The sequence below is a fragment of the Lemur catta genome, chromosome 13 (assembly GCF_020740605.2).
Source record: "Lemur catta isolate mLemCat1 chromosome 13, mLemCat1.pri, whole genome shotgun sequence".
NCBI lineage: Eukaryota > Metazoa > Chordata > Mammalia > Primates > Lemuridae > Lemur > Lemur catta.
In genome coordinates, this window is record NC_059140.1 from 65,143,833 (window position 1) to 65,162,216 (window position 18,384).

Below are 18,384 nucleotides of genomic sequence, written 5' to 3' on the forward strand. Positions count from 1 at the left end.
TTGGCTTTATGCATTAGTATTTACAGAACTTATTGCAGGTTTCCCAATGCCGAAGAACACAATTAATTACATACCTTTCCTCATTTTATTTAATTACTTATTGGGTTGTGCTTGATGAGAGTCAGGAGGTCTTAGTTTCTAATCTCAACTCCATGATCTTGGATAAATGATTTCACTTGCTGTATTTAGGGCTTGTGTAATCTTACCTGTGAAATGGGTCAGTGGTTAAACCTCGAAATTCTGCTTCTGGATTTTATACTGCTATCCATTTCCTGCAGCCCCTTTTACAGCCTCGGGTTCCCAGCTGCTTAGGAATCAACTTTCATTAAGGTGTGCACCAAGAGACAGAGATGGAAATGGGGGTTGAGAACTCAGCGTGCCCCGGTCCCTTCTCCAGCCCGGGACTGCACGTGGGTGCAAGGAGAAGGCAGGATGCAAGCGCGAGGACTCCGCGGCGTTTTCAGGTCCTCTGACAGTCTGGCCAAAGGAACCGTCGGGGGGCCACCGAAGGCCGTGCCTAGGCTACACCGGCTCCGCTCCGTTTTTCACACCGCACCTGAAGGCTGCACTCCGCCCGCTGCTGTTGGCAAAGCTAGATTCCTCCGCCGCTTGGACTCTTTTCCGACTGCACGCCGCCGAGACCCTACGGCCCCAGGTGCCCCCTGGCAGGGAAGTACTCCATTCCTTAGCCCTCTCCTCTGCAACAACTGTGCCTCCTCGCCTCAGCCGGGGAGGAGGTAGTGCGCCACCTCTAATGTTCAGCCCCACCTAACCCGATCACTAAATGGGAGGAGTCCGACACCGAAGGCACTGGCCGGGAGCCCATTGGTCACCCGCCCGGCCGAGTCACACCTCACAGGCTCGACTCGCATCCCGTCTGAACAGCAGCGGCGCCCTAGCGCGCCGCCTCCTGATTGGCTGCCATCGCTCTCGGCTTGTCTCGCGCTCGCTGGCTGGGCCAATGGGGTTACCCGCAGTGGAGAGACCGGCATCGCTGGAGTGGTGGCGCAGCTGTTTCCTCCGGTAGGTATGGGGCTGCCATCTTGTGTGTGGCTGAGAGCGGGCTTCTTGGGGGTTAGAAACCTACGTAGCGGCTTGTAGTTGTAAAGGGGTCCGGGGGAAGAGTAGGGGAGAGGAGGGACGTAAGGAAAGAGGTTGGATGCCTTCTTACTTGCTTGAAAAGATGGGTTTTCTCGGCCTGAGTTTCATCTTTGGCTAGGGAGAGCGAGGAATGGTGGGGGTGGTGGGATTCCAGGCTTTGGTTTGTTGGTCATTTTGGGGACTAGGCGGGGGCTTTGATGCCTTAACATTGATTCCTTGGATTCGGGGAGATCTTTGAGCAATCTGTCTTGGAAAGATTCTGACCTTCAACCCCCTCTGTATTGACAAAGGAGCCTAGCTCATGGACTGCCTGGTTCAGAAAGGAACAAAGCTGGTTAGGGAAGGGGAGTGCCTCACCGCTATCCTCAGGTTCAAAAGACATCTCTTCATCTTCTGCCGTTTGTGAGACAGCAGCTGCTAAACTGTTTCCTTTTCTCAAGAATTAGCATTTAAAGCCAAGTGGGTATCAAGTTCTGCACTTTGGCTGTGGTGTTCATTAGCGTGCGGGCAAGCATTCCAGCAGCGGTCTTTTTTTAAAAGCTAGAAAGTGGTGGTCTTTGCAGAAACAGGAAGTGAAGGAAGCATTTTGTCAGATCTTGATTTCCCAGATTTCAATGTGTTGAAGATTTATAAATCTTATCTGGGTCTACCGTGACACATGGTTAGTTACTTCGTCACGGAGCAGGAGGAGGTTTTTGTGAGGGGAAAGCACCTTCATGAACTCTTTGGGGGTGGGAGGAAAGAGGATTAAACCTCATTGTCCTCTTTTTATATCAAAGTGGAAGGTACCCATCGTCTCTCATTTGAGGGGAAAATTTATTGGATCTGAAAACCAAGCCCATGAAAGGCTAATATTCTGTGATTAGGTTTAGCACTTTTGACACGCATGAGAAGCAAGCAAATATATGTATTTTATTGCCTAGAGTTTAGTTTTCAGTGATTCAGGGTCAGTTGATGACCTAGCCGAGTTAACAGTACATGATGTAGACATTTTGTGACAGGAATACTAAAAAACAGACCAAAAACAAAGCAAAACGAGCTTAAAATTAATTTTGTTTTTTAATTTACTTTTTAATCCAAGGTCCTTATAAAATCTAAGTTGCAAAAGTTCAAATATCGGTAATTTAGTGTTGAGTTGGTGGCTAAAGTGAGTGTTAATACAAACCATCTTATCAGCATCGGGAAGAGATCATGAGTAAGAAACAATGACATGGGAGGAGCTCAGTAAATGTTTGCTGAAACATTTGTATCTCATTCACCTACAAAACTGCTGGGCATATATTAGACAACGTAATTGTTGAATGAACGAATAAAAGAATGCAGTAATTGGGAGATATGGAGGGTATGTTTTTTTAGCTTAACTGAAAAATAATTTTTTAACTTGTTTTCTGGAAAACTTGACTTTCAGTTTGGATTAAATTTATTTCTTCCAGTTTGTGCATGCAAATAATATCAAGGATTGATTCATAATCATTTTTGTTAGAAATCTGTTACGAGATCTTACTATAGAAAAATTTAAATAATTAAGATGAGCCCTCAAGCAATAATGCTCTATTTGCCATTGTTTTCTTGAAAGCATATAAAATTCCAGTAGATGAATACCAAACTTAACCTCAGTGCCTTAAATCTCTTTTGCTGAAGAAAATTTATTATTTTTCTAGTTTCTTTTTTTAAATATGATTTAAAGTCAAAATACTGCACATTTTTTTTCCTTGGAGACAGGGTCTTACTCTGTCACCCTTGTTAGAGTGAAGTGGTGTCATCTTAGCTCGCAGCATACTTATACTCCTGGGCTAAAACTGTCTTCCTGCCTCACTCAGCCTCATGAGTAGCTGGGATGGCAGGCACATGCCACCACTCTTGCTCAGGCTGGTCTTAAACTCCTGAGCTCAAGCAGTCCTGCCTCAGCTTCCAGAGTGCTAGAACTACAGGTGTGAGCCACTGTGCCTGGCCTAAAATACTTTAAATTTACTATATTGCACGAATATGTTCTGTACTTTGAAGTAGATAAGCAATTTTAAAATAGGCAAATATCTTTAGGTCTTTCTTTGAAGAATATAGTCCTCTAGATTTCATAATATATAATCTGAAGATCTTTAGAAATTTTTTAAAACGTCATTTTTTGCATGAACTATGTTAAATGACTAAAAATGATTTTCACTAGATTGGTATGTTAATTTTCCAATGAAATCTCATAGTATATACAAGTTTAAATTTGTCCCATTTTCAAGTGATGTACTCTGTTTAATTGTAAAAGAAAAAATTGCTAACATCTTTTAAATGAATGTAGTGTTTTGTGACAGAATATACGTTAAAATCTGTTTATATAACAGCATAAAAATAAATAAAAACTTTCAGGATCTGTTTGGAATTCTTGCATTTGCTACTTTAAAAATCTAAATGATTTCTTTTTTTTTTTTTTTTTTTTTGAGACAAGAGTCTCACTCTGTTGCCTGGGCTACAGTGCTGTGGCATCAGCCTAGCTCACAGCAACCTCAAACTCCTGGGCTCCAGCAATCCTCCTGCTTCAGCCTCCCGTAGCTGGGATTACAGGCATGCGCCACCATGCCCGGCTAATTTTTTCTATATGTTTTTAGGTGTCCAGCTAATTTCTTTCTATTTTTTTTTAGTAGAGACGGGATCTTGCTCTTGCTCAGGCTCACCAGCTCAAACTCCTGAGCTCAAACGATCCACCCGCCTTAGCCTCCCAAATAGGATTACAGGCGTGAGCCACCGCGCCCGGCCTAAAAATCTAAATGATTTTGCAGAAATGTTTCTATATTCCTCGTTAATTTTGGGCATTTCACCATCACCTTTCTAGTATTTAACCAATATGGTCCATTATGGGGATAAATTAAACAATGTGACTAAAAATAAAAATTGACTTAAAACTGTATAAAGGTCAAAATGACCACTGCAGTTTGTGGTGTTGAGCTAATCAATGATAACTAATTGAATGCCTGAATCATGAAGATTTCCATTAACTGACAATGTGTGTTAGATAAACATGTACAACATACAGATTGTTTCATTTAAAGAAGAAAATGTGAAGTATTATATATTTTGCTTTTATTAGAGGATAGAAGAATCTTAAGTAAACCTTCTGTGATTTTTTTCCCTTTGTTCCCATTCCTTAAACGATCATTTTAATGCAAATGACCCTAAATCTATCTCAAATTCTGCTCTGAGCACTTAATACACATTTCTCATAGCCTTTTGGACAGTTAAATCTACTCAATTTGTATACAACTCTTTTTTTTCTTTTATGTTTTTTAGGGCGTAATGGTATAGGTATCTTCTCTGTGGCTCAGATTTAAAACTTCAAATACTTACCTCTCTTGTCCAACTGGATATTCAATAGCTTCAGTCTCCAAAATGGCTTTCCTCTTCATCTTTCGATTCTTACTGCCCTGCCCTAATTTAGCTGCTCTTATGTTTTAAAAAAAATTTTATATGCCATTATATTATTGAGAAAGCCCAATACTTCTTATTTGGAATTTCTATTAGTTAAGATATAGATTGGGCTACTGTGATGGAGAAATTAAATATAATTATAGCCTTAAAAAATGAAATTTATTTCTTTCCAGTGGAAAAGCATGAGCTAGCTGATAAGGTAGCTTTGCTATACACAGTTGTCGGGGCCCATGCTCCTTCTAGCCTATTGCTCTGCTATCCTTATGATGCAGCTTCATCTTGTGGACCAGCATGGCTGCTTCACATCCTGCTGTTACATACCACATGCTTAAATGGAAGGGTAAAATGCGCTGTAGTAGAGGACACAATATTTGCAAGTGGTGGTAGGAGTAGGATTTCCTTCCTTACCGTAATTTTTTGAAGTCCTTTTTACATTGTCACCAAAAAAAAAAAAAAAAAACCAAAAACCTTTAAGAAACAATTTCATCACTGCTGTTATGATTTCATGAAGTTTTGATGGGAAAAGGGAATATGGTTGGTAATCTAAATATTTCAGAATACACTAAGAGAAATGAAGGAAAAGATGAAGACTTTGAAAGAACCACAAAAATCAGAAATAGAATGAACTCAGGAATGAGCTGGCTAGACCATAGAGGGATGTAAAATGAGAGCTGACATAGCTCAGGAAATAAGTGGAAAAAGGAGACATTTAAAAATGATTAAATTAGAAAGCAAGAGTAAATGTGCCTCACAGAAAGCAGAAATAAAGGATAGAAAGGAGAAAAGTGAAGAAAATCAAAGAGATTTTTAAAAGGGAGTCAAGAGGTGACAAGACGGGCAGAGAGCCAAAACGTATATAAATAGAATTCCCCAAATGTAAACGAAAGCATAATGGTCATGGTTATATAACATTGTGAGTATATGTAATGCTACTGGATTGTATACTTAAAAGGGGTTAAAATGATAAATTTTATGCTGTTTATTATACCACAATAAAAAATGTAAACCAACACAATGAACCAGAAAAGCTATTAGAACTATAATTCAAGAACACTTAACACTAAAAAAGGTTTAAATCTACGTATGTTGAAAGGCACACTGTAAATCTGGAGAAATCAACCCACAACAGTTAACACTGAGATGTGGTCTTGTAAAATTGTTGGATTTTAAGAATAAAACCTTTTTGCATCCATGGAAAAAAAGACCAAGTCAGTTGGAAAGAAAATCAGATTGGATTAGATTTTTGGGCAGGAACATTTTATGCTAGATAATAACAAAGCAATATTTTTAAAAGTATTCAAAGAAATACATAGTTCATATGTCACCAAACTATCCTTCAAGAATTTAGGGCATTGAAAAATGTTTATAAAAATGAAATAATTCAAGGAATATTGTTCTCATGAATCCTTCCTGAAGAATATACTAGAGAACAAATTTCAGACAATCACAAAATGATTGGAAAAGCTTCAGCATAAGGTCAGGTGGAGATAAATGAATGTATTTCATGTGTTGCACCATGATTAAAAGATGGGGATAGTGGTGATAGAGTAGTATGTAAGTGTTGTATAGTCTAACATTGTATAAATAATATAATCCATAAAAAATAGGAAAAGGGGAGAGTGAATGAGAAGTAGAATATGGTTGTTTGCTGCTTAGGGATTAGCTAAGAGGAAAATGATAGCACTTGAAGTTGACTGATGGAAGCTTAAGCATACGCAGATGTATAAGATAAAACGCTAATAAAAATAATACCGTGATCAGTAGGGCAGAAATTTAAACTTTCTCTCTGATGGTTTGGTAATTGAATCTGCTGAAATACACTGACAAAAGACAGATGAACAGGTGGAAAGACATGAAATTTATTAACATGCAAGTGCATGGGAATCACACAAAACATGAAACTCAAAGAACAGCCAAATGGTTGAAGGTTAAATACCATCTTCATAGGGGAGAAGGAAGTGGGAGATGTAGACAATTTTAGAGGAAAAGTAAATGATTTTTAGGGTAGATGAATGGGCCTGTGAAAAGTTCCTATGGGCTCTGGGGGAGGTGGTGACAAGTTATGGGAAGGTGAGGGGTGGAACTGCACTGTGAACCATGGTTGGTTATCTTATTAGGCAGTTAAAGTCTCTCAGGTAATAGCTCTCAAAAGAATAGATGAAAAGTCTGTCCAGGTGAGCATCATGATGACATTAAGTTTCTTCTGGTAATTAATCTTCCCTGCTTAATGAGTTTTCAGACAGAATGGAAGGCAATGGCATTTCTTTTTAGAAATCTTCCCTTAGTAAATAAGAGAACTTCAGAGAAATACTGTTCCTGCCTTTGGGGAGGAGTAACAAGGGAAGGTCAGAGAGACCTTGATTCTAAGGCAGCTTCCAAGGCCTTTCAATTTCTTTAAATTCAAGTGCTTCACGTGCCAAAGTGCCATACTTTGGGGTATCGTCTTCTGAACCTCCCAACAGATCAAAGCTAGATGGTAAGAGAGAAGGGAGGGAAGAGAAAGTTACTACCTAATTTTGTTATTGCTTATAGCGGGGACCTAACAGTATCTTAAAAGGGGTGGGGGAATGAAAAATGTTATATAAAAATAATACTACGGGCCGGGCGCGGTGGCTCACGCCTGTAATCCTAGCACTCTGGGAGGCCGAGGCAGGCGCTCAAGGTCAGGGGTTCGAGACCAGCCTGACCAAGAGTGAGACCCCGTCTCTACTAAAAATAAAAAGAAATTATCTGGCCAACTAAAAATATATATGGAAAAAATTAGCCTGGCATGGTGGCGCATGCCTGTAGTCCCAGCTACTCAGGAGGCTGAGGCAATAGGATCGCTTGAGCCCAGGAGTTTGAGGTCGCTGTGAGCTAGGCTGACGCCACGGCACTCACTCTAGCCCGGGCAACAGAGTGAGAATCTGTCTCAAAAAATAATAATAATACAGAGTTAACCACAACAAAATACACAAAAATTTCCTAAATACTAAAAGAAATATACCACTCAAAAAAAGAGCAAAGAACAGACCACATAGTGCTACATTCTCTATATGTATTAACATTTGTGTACACACACTACACAATGCACAGAACATAGAAAATTATCACAACACCAAAAATAACAGGTTGTAATACTGTAATACAGTGAGAAAATGTATATTTGGTCTTTGTCCCTGGTTCCGGTCATAGAGCTCCTCAAGCTCTTGGAATTTCCTGAATGATAGAGGTGAGAGGATTGTCTTTTGTTATTCATAATAACCCCTCTCAAACTTACCTGAGTATGTTAATGAGGTGACTTGGAGGATGGGGACTGATTTACAAAAGAACCAAACATGTGATGAGAGGATTAGAACTTTGAGCCCCACCCTTTCACCCCCAGGGAGGGGAGAGGGTCTGGAGATTGAGTTCAATTACCAATGGCCAGTGACTTAATCAATCGAGCCTGCATGATGGGGCCTCCATAAAAACCCTAAATGATACATTTCAGAGAGCTTCTGAGTTGGTGAACACATTGACTTGCTGGGAGGGTGGCATGCCAGAGGGCATGGGAGCTGTGTATCTCTTCTGTTTAGCCATTCCTGAGTTGTGTCCTTTATAATAAACTAGTAAGTGAAGCACTCTCCTGAGCTTTTTGAGCTGTTCTAACAAATTAATGAAACTAAGGAGGGGGTTATGGGAACCTCCGATTTAGAGCCAGGTATCAGAAGTACAGGTCACAACCTAGGACTTGCAACTGGTGTCTGAAGTGGGAGACAGTCATGTGAGATTGAGCCCTTAACTTGTGGGGTGTGCACTATGACTAGTGTCATAATTGAATTGTAAGACACCCAGTTGATGTCCAGAGGAGGATTGCTTGATGTGTGGGGAAAATTCACCTATTTGGTGTCAGATGTGTGTGTGAGTATATAGAGAAATGAGTTTGTTTTCTCTTTACAGGTGTATTGATAAATATAAATGGGCTTAACTTCATGGAAAAAAGATTTTCAGATTGCTGTATACAAAAGGTATAGCTGGGCCAGGCGTGGTGGCTCACGCCTGTAATCCCAGCACTCTGGGAGGCTGAGGCGGGCAGATCATTTGAGCTCAGGAATTCGAGACCAGCCTGACCAAGTGCGAGACCCCATCTCTAATAAAAATAGAAAGAAGAAGAAGTTAGCTGTACAACATATATAGAAACATATATATATCTAAACATATATAGAAAAAATTAGCTGGGCATGGTGGTGCATGCCTGTAGTCCCAGCTACTCGGGAGGCTGAGGCAGAAGGATTGTTTGAGCCCAGGAGTTTGAGGTTGCTATGAGCTAGGCTGACACCAGGAAACTCTAGCCCAGGCAACAGAGTGAGATTCTACCTCAAAAAAAAAAAAAAAAAAAAAAGGTACAGCTGTAAAAAGTATGAATAATAAAGGGAATTAAAGATAAACTAAGAATAATTAAAAACTATTTTTAGTAACAATAAAGCCAAGGACAAAGATAATACCAGGTAAATGCTACTTTTAAAAAGGCAGGGTTCGTCATCTTGGTATCATACAACACAGAATTTAGGCCAGAAAGCATAAAGATAAGCTGAGAAGCCTGGCACAGTGGCACATGCCTGTAAACCCAACTACTTAGGAGGCTGAGGTGGGAGCATCCATTAAGCCTAGGAGTTCAAGTCCAGGTAGAAAAGTAAAGGCTTGAAGGTGAAGGCATTTTATAAGCTAAAGGCTATAATTCACAATAAACTACAAGAGATGTAAGAACAGATAGAAATGAGTTATTGATAGGGACTTTAATATACCTGTCAAAATAAGTGGATAAAATGTCATATAATCAGTAGGGTAGATCTTACAGATTTACATTAACCTCTGAATCCACTAATAGGGAATACTTCTTTTTAACTGCACATGGAACATTTATAAACATCTTTTATCTATTGGACCACAAACAAAACCTGTTAAAAAAAATCAAATAAAATGCTGACCACAGGCAATAAAACTAGAAAATTATTTTTAAAAATGGCTGACTGCAAGTTTTGCTAGGATGATAGCAACTGTCTGGTGCACATCTGTCCGTATTGTTGCTGCCCAACCAGGTTCGTTTGCCTGCTAAGAGGAAGCCAATATGCTGAAACAGCAGGGTTTACAGCAGAGAAAGAGTTTATTCTGCATAGCGTTAAGTGGGGAGATGGGAGAAATTTCTCAAATCCACCTCCCTGAGAATTTGGGAGACAGGGTTTTTAAAAGACAGTTTGGTGTAGGCAATTGAATCTGCTAATTGGCTGGGTTTGGGGCGGAACCATAGGCTTGCAGAAATTGTCTTCTTTGCTGACCAGGTTCTTGGGTGAGGGTCACAAGACCAGTTGAGTTAGTTCCTCCGTATGGGTTGCTGGTCTGGGGAGGTCACCTGTTCCACTGGAAGGCAGGACCTGGAAGATATCTCAGAAACTACTCCTAGGTTGCAAAAATTTGATATTATCTATGGAGAAAGCTAAGAATCTTTATGATCACCAGCTATGTGGCTCCAGAGTGGCAATTATAAAGAAGTAAACAGGGGGACAGTGGCTAATTATTATCATTTTTTTTTTTTTTTTTTAAGACAGAGTCTCGCTTTGTTGCCCGGGCTAGAGTGAGTGCTGTGGCATCAGCCTAGCTCCCGGCAACCTCAAACTCCTGGGCTTAGGTGATCCTACTGCCTCAGCCTCCCGAGTAGTTGGGACTACAGGCATGCGCCACCATGCCCGGCTAATTTTTTTCTATATATATTTTTAGTTGGCCAGATAATATCTTTCTATTTTTAGTAGAGACAGAGTCTCGCTCTTGGTCAAGCTGGTCTCGAACTCCTGACCTCGAGCGAACCACCCACCTCGGCCTCCCAGAGTGCTAGGATTACAGGCGTGAGCCACCGCGCCGGGCCAGTGGCTAATCATTATCATTATTTTTAGCAAGGCCTGTGCCTTATTTTTAGCTAGGCCTTTAACACAGTTCTCGCCTTGCACCCCTTTTTATTAATTTGTAGGGGCAATTTCAATATGTCCTCCAAAAAAAGCATTCAGATCTATAAGGAGAGCAAATTAAACCACTATCATCTTTGCCTAAATAGCATAATGTTAAATTGTGGGCACGTAGGGAAATCAACATGGAAATCCAGCAGAACACTGGAGCCCATGCAAAAGTGGCAAGAGGAGAGGGAAGCAGGCCCTAGGGGCAGCAGAACACAGGTAAAATAACTCCCAGAAAGGGACTGCCCACCCTGAATAGGGAAATATGGGGAAGAGGTGTGAGACCTGTTAGATAAAGAGTAGGGACTTGAAAGGAAGTGGGACCAAAGTATCAGGAAAGTATTGCTTCTGGGGAAAGAGGGTGACTTGGCAGGGGCACCGTGCAACTGGAGGCTTGATGGTAAAGAGAAAGAAGAGTAGTAGAAATTAAGGATCTTGAAGAAAACAGAATAGAAGTTAGAACATCCTTTCTTCCACCCAAATAGGAATCATTGATTTAAAAAAGAGGCCGAGCACGGTGGCTTATGCCTGTAATCCTAGCACTCTGGAAGGCCGAGGTGGGTGGATGGCTCGAGGTCAGGAGTTCGAGACCAGCCTGAGCAAGAGTGAGACCCCTGTCTCTACTAAAAATAGAAAGAAATGATCTGACAGCTAAAAATATATGGAAAAGTTAGCCGGGCATGGTGGCGCATGCCTGTAGTCCCAGCTACTCAGGGAGGCTGAGGCAGAAGGATCGCTTGAGCCCAGGAGTTTGAGGTTGATGTGAGCAAGGCTGACGCCACGGCACTCACTCTAGCCCGGGCAACAGAGTGAGACTCTGTCTCAAAAAAAAAAAAAAAAAAAAAAGAAAGAGAGAAAACACTTTCTTAGGTACTGTTGAAGTAAGAAATCTGGTAACTCATCCAAATCCCTCACTCCTGTCTATACACAACCCTTACCCGGTTTAGGAAAAATGAAACACTTCATTTTGAACAGAAGATGGCAGACAACACCCATTATACAGTTACTTTAACTAGAAAACAAAATGAGGGTAAAAACATTTTAGCTGATGAAAAATTTCCCCAAAACATTCAACTGTAGAGCTAAAGAAAACGACAGCACAATACCCGTATGTGAATTAAATATCCTTAAACTAGCATTTGTATAGATAACAAGTCTCCAATCCAAAATTCATAACCCTAAAACAAATGGACAAAAAGAGGAAGTTGTGAAAAGTGAATTTACTAAACTCAGGAAATAAAATGAAAAAAGAAAGAAAAATCTTTTAAAATAAATCTAAATTCTAAGGTACCTAAGGGAGAAAAGATTTGACTACATATAAGGGGCACTGAAAAAGCCATGAAGACAGCCAAGAGAATGAAAATGAAGAAATGTAAAAAAATAGAAAGTGATTAGTATAAAAGATATGTAAAATTAAAGTTCCTAAGAAGAAAAGACAATAGCAGAGATAATATTTAAATTTCAATCCATGAAAACATTCTGGAAATAAGAGAGGATTCAACTCTTCATATTGAAAGGGCTCATTGTGTACTGGGAAAATTGACCCAGAAGGGTCAGGTCCAAGTCACATCCTAAAAAACTATTAGACTTTTAAGATAATGAAGAAAAATTCCTCTGGGCTTCCAGGCAGAAAACAAGAGGTTAGCAACATAGAAAGCAAAACAGCCATGAACAACACATTTAAAGTCTATGAAAGTAAAAACCAAGGATTTTATAATTATAACTCACTCTCAGAAAAAAATAAAAACCATGATACATTTCACTATATTAAAAGAAAAAGTATTTAAGTGGCAAAAAATGCCACGAGCAACGTCAAAAGACAAACAACAAAGTGGGGAAAAATATTTGGACATGTATCACAAAGAGCTAGTCTCCTTAATGAAAACAACTTCCTAAAAATCCAGGCAAACAAGACCATCAACCCAATAGAAAAATGGGCCAAAGATATGAGAAGAGAGTTCACAGAAAAAGAAATGCACATGACAGACAGATAAAAGATGTTCCAACTTTAGTCATACAATAAGAAATACAAATTAAAGCTATTCTAAAGCATTTCTCGCCAAAATTCCAAAGTTGTAGAATATACTCTGTAGACTGTGGGGAAACAGGCACTTTTATACATTGCTGTAGGGAGACAAAAGGACAAACTGCATAGGAGGGAATGTGACAAATCCAGCCAAATTACTTATGCATTAGTCTTTAGACACAGGCAATTTGTCCTAAAGAGTGCTGAAGGCCGGGCGCGGTGGCTTATGCCTGTAATCCTAGCACTCTGGGAGGCTGAGGCAGGAGGATCTTTTGAGCTCAGGAGTTCGAGACCAGCCTGAACAAGAGTGAGACCCCCGTCTCTACTAAAAATAGAAAGAAATTATATGGGCAGCTAAAAATATATATAGAAAAAATTAGCTGGGCATGGTGGCGTATGCCTATAGTCCCAGCTACTTGGGAGGCTGAGGCAGAAGGATTGCTTGAGCCCAGGAGTTTGAGGTTGCTGTGAGCTAGGCTGACGCCACGGCACTCACTCTAGCCCGGGCAACAGAGTGAGACTCTGTCTCAAAAAAAAAAAAAAAAAAAGAAGAGTGCTGAAATAAAATATAAACTGGCATTGTATAAGGTTAGTCACATTAGCATTACTTGTAATTAGCAAAAGATTAGAAACAACCAAAATGCCCATTAATAGGGGACTGATTGGATAAACTAAGGTGCATCCAAACAATCACCAGGTAGATGATGCCTTTTCGAAGTAACCCTTTTTCTTGGAGGTCATAAAAGAGAATGTAGAAAGTCTCTATGTATCAATACAGAATGATCTGAAGAATATATTGTAAAGTAGAAAAAAAACCAAAGGCAGGGAAGGGAATATTAAGTATATAGAGTAATCTATAGGCAGAAGGAAAGAACTGGGGAAAGGTGCCAAGAATGGAAGAGAGATTTCCTTAATTATAACTTGTTAATATATTAATAGTTTTGACCTTAGAATCATGTATATTTATATGCTCAAAAATAAAATTAAATAAAAAGGTGGAATGAAAAGAAAAATGTGAAAAGGAACTGAAACAAGTTTATATAACTGCATAGCACTTTGCTGACATAACCACACAAAAGGAACAATTTCTAGTGACTTTAGAATGTAGATTTTGAACTGTACCTTCTTAGGAAGATATATTCAGTAGTATCATTGTTGCTGTAATACTTTTTTGAAAGTATTTTATCTGTAGGGTGAAATAAGTGTTGTAAAATGTTGATAATTGTTGGACAAAACCACAAAATTTTATCAAGGCTATGACTTAGGAAAATTTAGTCTGGAAAGTCCTTTGACAGGTTGGATAGAGAGAAAATGAATTACTCAGAAGGAGAGCCAACACAGTAAGAGTACATGTAATATGGCAGGCACTGTGCTGACACTATATGTGTGCTATATCATTTGGTTCTTAGAGGTACATATTGAAACCTGTAATATATTTTCCTGATAGTTTCAGAGAGGTTAAAAATTTGCTTCAGATTAGCCAGTTGCTAAGTGGAAGATTGAGAATTTTTTTTTTTGTTCTATTCTCTTTTTTTTTCCCCTACATTCCAAGCTTTCAGATGAAAGGAAGATTGAGATTTAAACCCAGATCTATGTGACTCCAAAGCCTGTGCTTTTTGTACTACATTATTGCAGGGTGTGCATCAAATATTGAGAAGAAAGAACACCAGGAGCTAAATGTTCTATTTAAACTTGTAATTGTGGCTCAGAAAATAAAGATGCAGACCCAAAATCAGTGGTTTATGTGTTCTTCATGCAAGAGCAGTGTACTAAAGGAGAGAAGGGTAAGTTTTCTATTATTTCTGATGGGAAAACACGAGCACATACATACATTCTTATGTTAATGTTAGGAATAAATTTTATAAAAGTTGCCATTGATGACTGAAATTAGTGAAAGGTGTGAACTAAAAGTGGCAAAGCAAAAAAGAAAAAAACCTAGCAGGCATGGGTTTTCATGGTGCTGTTAAAAGCAAAAAAGCCTTTTACATCTTCACTTTGTGACCCTTCAAAACTCTTCTACATTTTGTGCTGTGAAACAATAGAGAGATGGAAGAGCTAACGTTTTACTGAACATCTAACAGGAAGAAAGCATCCTTAAATCAGGAAAAGCTGGCCAAGTGCAGTGGCTCAGGCCTATAATCCTAGCACTCTGGGAGGCCAAGGCGGGAGGATCGCTCGAGGTCAGGAGTTTGAGAACAGCCTGAGCAAAAGTAAGACCCTGTCTCTACTAAAAATAGAAAGAAATTAACTGGAGAACTAAAAATATATATAGAAAAAATTAGGCGGGCATGGTGGCAAATGCCTGTAGTCCCAGGTACTCGGGAGGCTGAGGCAGGAGGATTGCTTAAGCCCAGGAGTTTGAGGTTGCTGTGAGCTAGGCTGATCCCATGGTACTCTAGCCCAGGCAACAGAGCGAGACTCTGTCTCCAAAAAAACAAAGGAAAAGCTTTGCACAGCCTTTTTGTATACACTGGTCTTAAAGATAATAGTTTAAATAATTTGTGTTTTTTCCTTTTGGAGATGGAGGCTGTTGGAGATTTCAGAGGTGCTAGAGCCCCCTTTATCCAAGCCAAGCCTTTATTACACTTCTGCTGGTTTCCCTTGATGATAAATAAATATTTCATTCAGTTCAATACTACTTTTGAAAGGTCTGTCACTTGAAGTAATTGAGGTATAGAGATTTACCTGTTTTAATTTGACTTATCTGTATTTAATTATGGAAATTTAATTTGTGGTTCTATATATATGAGAACATTAAGAAAATATTTTGGATTTGCTATATTTTTCAAACTTAATTTTGAAGCTTTTCTTTTTGTCAGGAGCTGTGTTGATCAGTGACTTTGGTGAACGCTAAGGACATTGAAACAAATTTGCAAATGATATACAACTTCTAAGGTAAGCTAATGTGAAGATTCAATCAAGATGGTAAGGGCTCTTGACACACTTGTAGACTATGCTTAACACACCAAAATAAAATTTGTCAGAAATAAATATCCCAATTTAAATTTTACAAAGCAATTGCAAAAGTAATAAATAGACTTCCATTTGTAGCAATATGATAGACAAGAGATCCTGAATCCCTTAGTTCATCAAACATGTAAAATACTAGATTCAGTATAAAAAAAATCCTTTAAAATGAATGGATAAACCCATAAGAAGAGAATAAGGGGAGCTTTCTGAGGCTGGAAACAAAACACGGAAATCCTGTGAGATAAGCAGGTGCTAAAGTCACTGAATACTTTGGGGGCATCCATGGGTTTCTGTTGGCATGGAAGTATTGTGCACGAAGAGGGATGGAAGCTGGAGAAAAAAATCTTTGGGTCCCACAAAAGGGTAGGGGGCCTGATCGTGAGACCATCTTGCAAAGGCATTCAGCTCTCGTTTGGAGTTAAAATCTACCCTAATAATTCCTGGTTACCAGCTCACATTCACCTGAGTTTGGGGCCTTACTTTACACTATTTTCATCGTTCCTAAAACTCCACAAATGGAGGATTTTAATTTAAAACGGACCTTGGCCTGTTATACTCTTAGGTACCTCGTACAAACAATCACAAATCCTCCATAGAAGAATGCACTTTCAAGGTAGTTAGCAAATAATTATAGTTAAAATTATAACAAGCTCATACATATTTTTTAAAATCACAAAACATAGCGAGGGGAAAAAATCAGAACACTAAGAACAAGAGTCAGTAGAAACAACAGACAACTGAAATGATCGACAGAGATTTTAGTTATTAGAAATATTCAATACATTTTAATAAAAGGGATTATAAAATGTAAATAATGAGTAAAAGACTATAGCTGGGCGTGGTGACACAAGCCTGTAGTCCTGGCTACTTGGGAGGCTGAGGTGGGAGAATTACCTGAGCCCAGGAGTTTGAGGCAGCAGTGAGCCACTGCACTCCAGTCTGGGCAACAGTGCGAGACCCTGTCTCAAAAAATTTTTTTTTCTTATTCTTATTTCACTAGACAGTGATAATAAAGGCTGTGGAGAGAAACCCATGGAGAGCAGGTGATTATAGAGAGGCGTGAAGGAATTTCATGGGAGTTTTATCTTCTATAGCCTATTGTATCTTTTTTCTTTAAAGAGTGGTTTGATAAACTATCTTTAGGGCTTGAATTCTAAAAATTATATCTAAGAAGGGACTTAGAACATTAGGAGGAAAAAATAGAAATTCTTTTTATCAGGTATGGAAAGAAACATGCCTCTTGAAGAACAACTAAAATTTAATAAAGGAATTAAATACTCTAAATGACCAGGAATTAATGCTTTATTTTTTATTTTTGTCTTAATATACCAACACTCTATTTTGCAATTAAAATATATTGCAAATTTCTGAATTATGCTTTTTTCTTCTTCTTCTTTTTTTTTTTTTTTTTTGAGACAGGGTCTCACTTTGTTGCCTGGGCTAGGGCATCATCATAGCTCACTACAACCTCAAACTCCTGGGCTCAAGCAATTCTTCTGCCTCAGGCTCCTGAGTAGCTGGGACTATAGGTGTACACTACCATGCCTGGCTAATTTTTCTATTTTTTGTAGAGATGGGGTCTCGCTCTTGCTCAGGATTGAATTATGCTTTGGAATTTGAAAATTAGAAGGTGTTATGGAGTGTAGTTGTAATTACATATAACTATTTTTTTCATAATTTTTTTCTTTATTTCCTTTTTTTCCCTCTGCTAAGTAATTTAGAACTATAGTTGAATGTCACATTCTTAACTTGAAATTGGCTTTCTGTTGGCTGCTGAAATTGCAGGAAATCTTAATTAAGTTGGTGTTAATTAATCCTATACTTAATTTATACCATGCTGCCTTTCTAGGTATTCAGAAGGTCAAAAGGCTTAAGATTGGAGAGACTCTAAGGCAGAAGCCAAGGGCACGATAGCAAGACAGTGCAGTGTAGGTGAAGAGAAGTATTGGAAACTGAGCTGGGAGCTGATGCCCAGAACAAAGGAGGGTGGAGAATGATGTTGCACAGTGAGAATGGGCCAGGAATACCCCACATTAGAGACATGGAAGGAAGAGAGTGACTAGCTGGGCAGAAGAATGATCTTTCAGGCCAAATTCATGCATGTGATCTATATTAAGAAAATTATCAGAAATGTGCAGAAAGACTTTTTTAGAGGACATGTGTGGCATTATTTATAATAGGAAAAAAGTAAACAACTTAAACCACCTATAAATTACGGTACCTTTCTCCAGTGGAATAGTATGTATCCATTATGATAAGACTTAATATTAAAAGGCAGAACAGAGTAACAGGGAGATTTATTTCATCAGGGGCTATCTCTGGATAGTAGAATTATGTCTTGCAGCATTCAGAATTAATAACTTGGGTGAAAGCACTTAGCATGGTACCTGGCACATTCAAGACCCTTGGAAATGTAATTACTTTTGAATGTGGGATAAGAACTCAAGAGCTGGATTTGTTGTCAAGGTTATCTCAAGGGACATGGAAAAAGGAAAAGACTTAGAGGATGGTGGGATGCCCAGGCGACCTCAGTCCTGGGCTAAAACAGTGGGAAGGCTCAAGTAGCCCTGGCTACTCCAGATAAATAGAGGCTTTTGTACTTTAGGAAGCTGGAGGGGCAAAAGGGTAGAGGGGAGGTGGGACAGAGGCAATAGAAGGGAAGAAGGAAGAGAATTGAACATTACATTACATACATTATCATTGATGCTATGTAAAGATGCTAGTATATCCAAATATTGACATAGTGTATATATTTCTTAGTTTAAGAAAAAATTTGCAAAATCTTTTCCTGGTTGTATAAACAGTATATACATGACATTGGTGTCTATTTCATAACATAAATATCAACAAATATTGCTGAAAGTATTGAGTGTATTTTAAAACTCTTTATGTGTAGTTGACAATTGT

The 18,384-nt window shown here is 39.0% G+C and overlaps 2 protein-coding genes across 6 annotated transcripts in view; one reads left to right on the forward strand and one right to left on the reverse strand.

Moving 5' to 3' along the window:
* Positions 1-764, reverse strand: part of SETDB2 (SET domain bifurcated histone lysine methyltransferase 2) — a 46,778-nt gene extending 46,014 nt beyond the window's left edge. For both annotated transcript variants that reach the window (XM_045567117.1, XM_045567115.1), the window contains exon 1: positions 207-764. The gene's annotated coding sequence lies outside the window, so the exon portion shown is untranslated. The remainder of the gene's footprint in view (positions 1-206) is intronic.
* Positions 765-884: 120 nt separating this feature from the next.
* Positions 885-18,384, forward strand: part of CAB39L (calcium binding protein 39 like) — a 114,219-nt gene continuing 96,719 nt past the window's right edge. Inside the window, exons 1-3 of one of the 4 annotated variants that reach the window (XM_045567124.1) lie at positions 885-1,023; positions 14,143-14,291; positions 15,327-15,402. The gene's annotated coding sequence lies outside the window, so the exon portion shown is untranslated. Of the gene's footprint in view, positions 1,024-14,022; positions 14,292-15,326; positions 15,403-18,384 lie in introns of those variants that run through there. The other 3 variants (XM_045567122.1, XM_045567128.1, XM_045567125.1) reach the window with 3 other exon arrangements.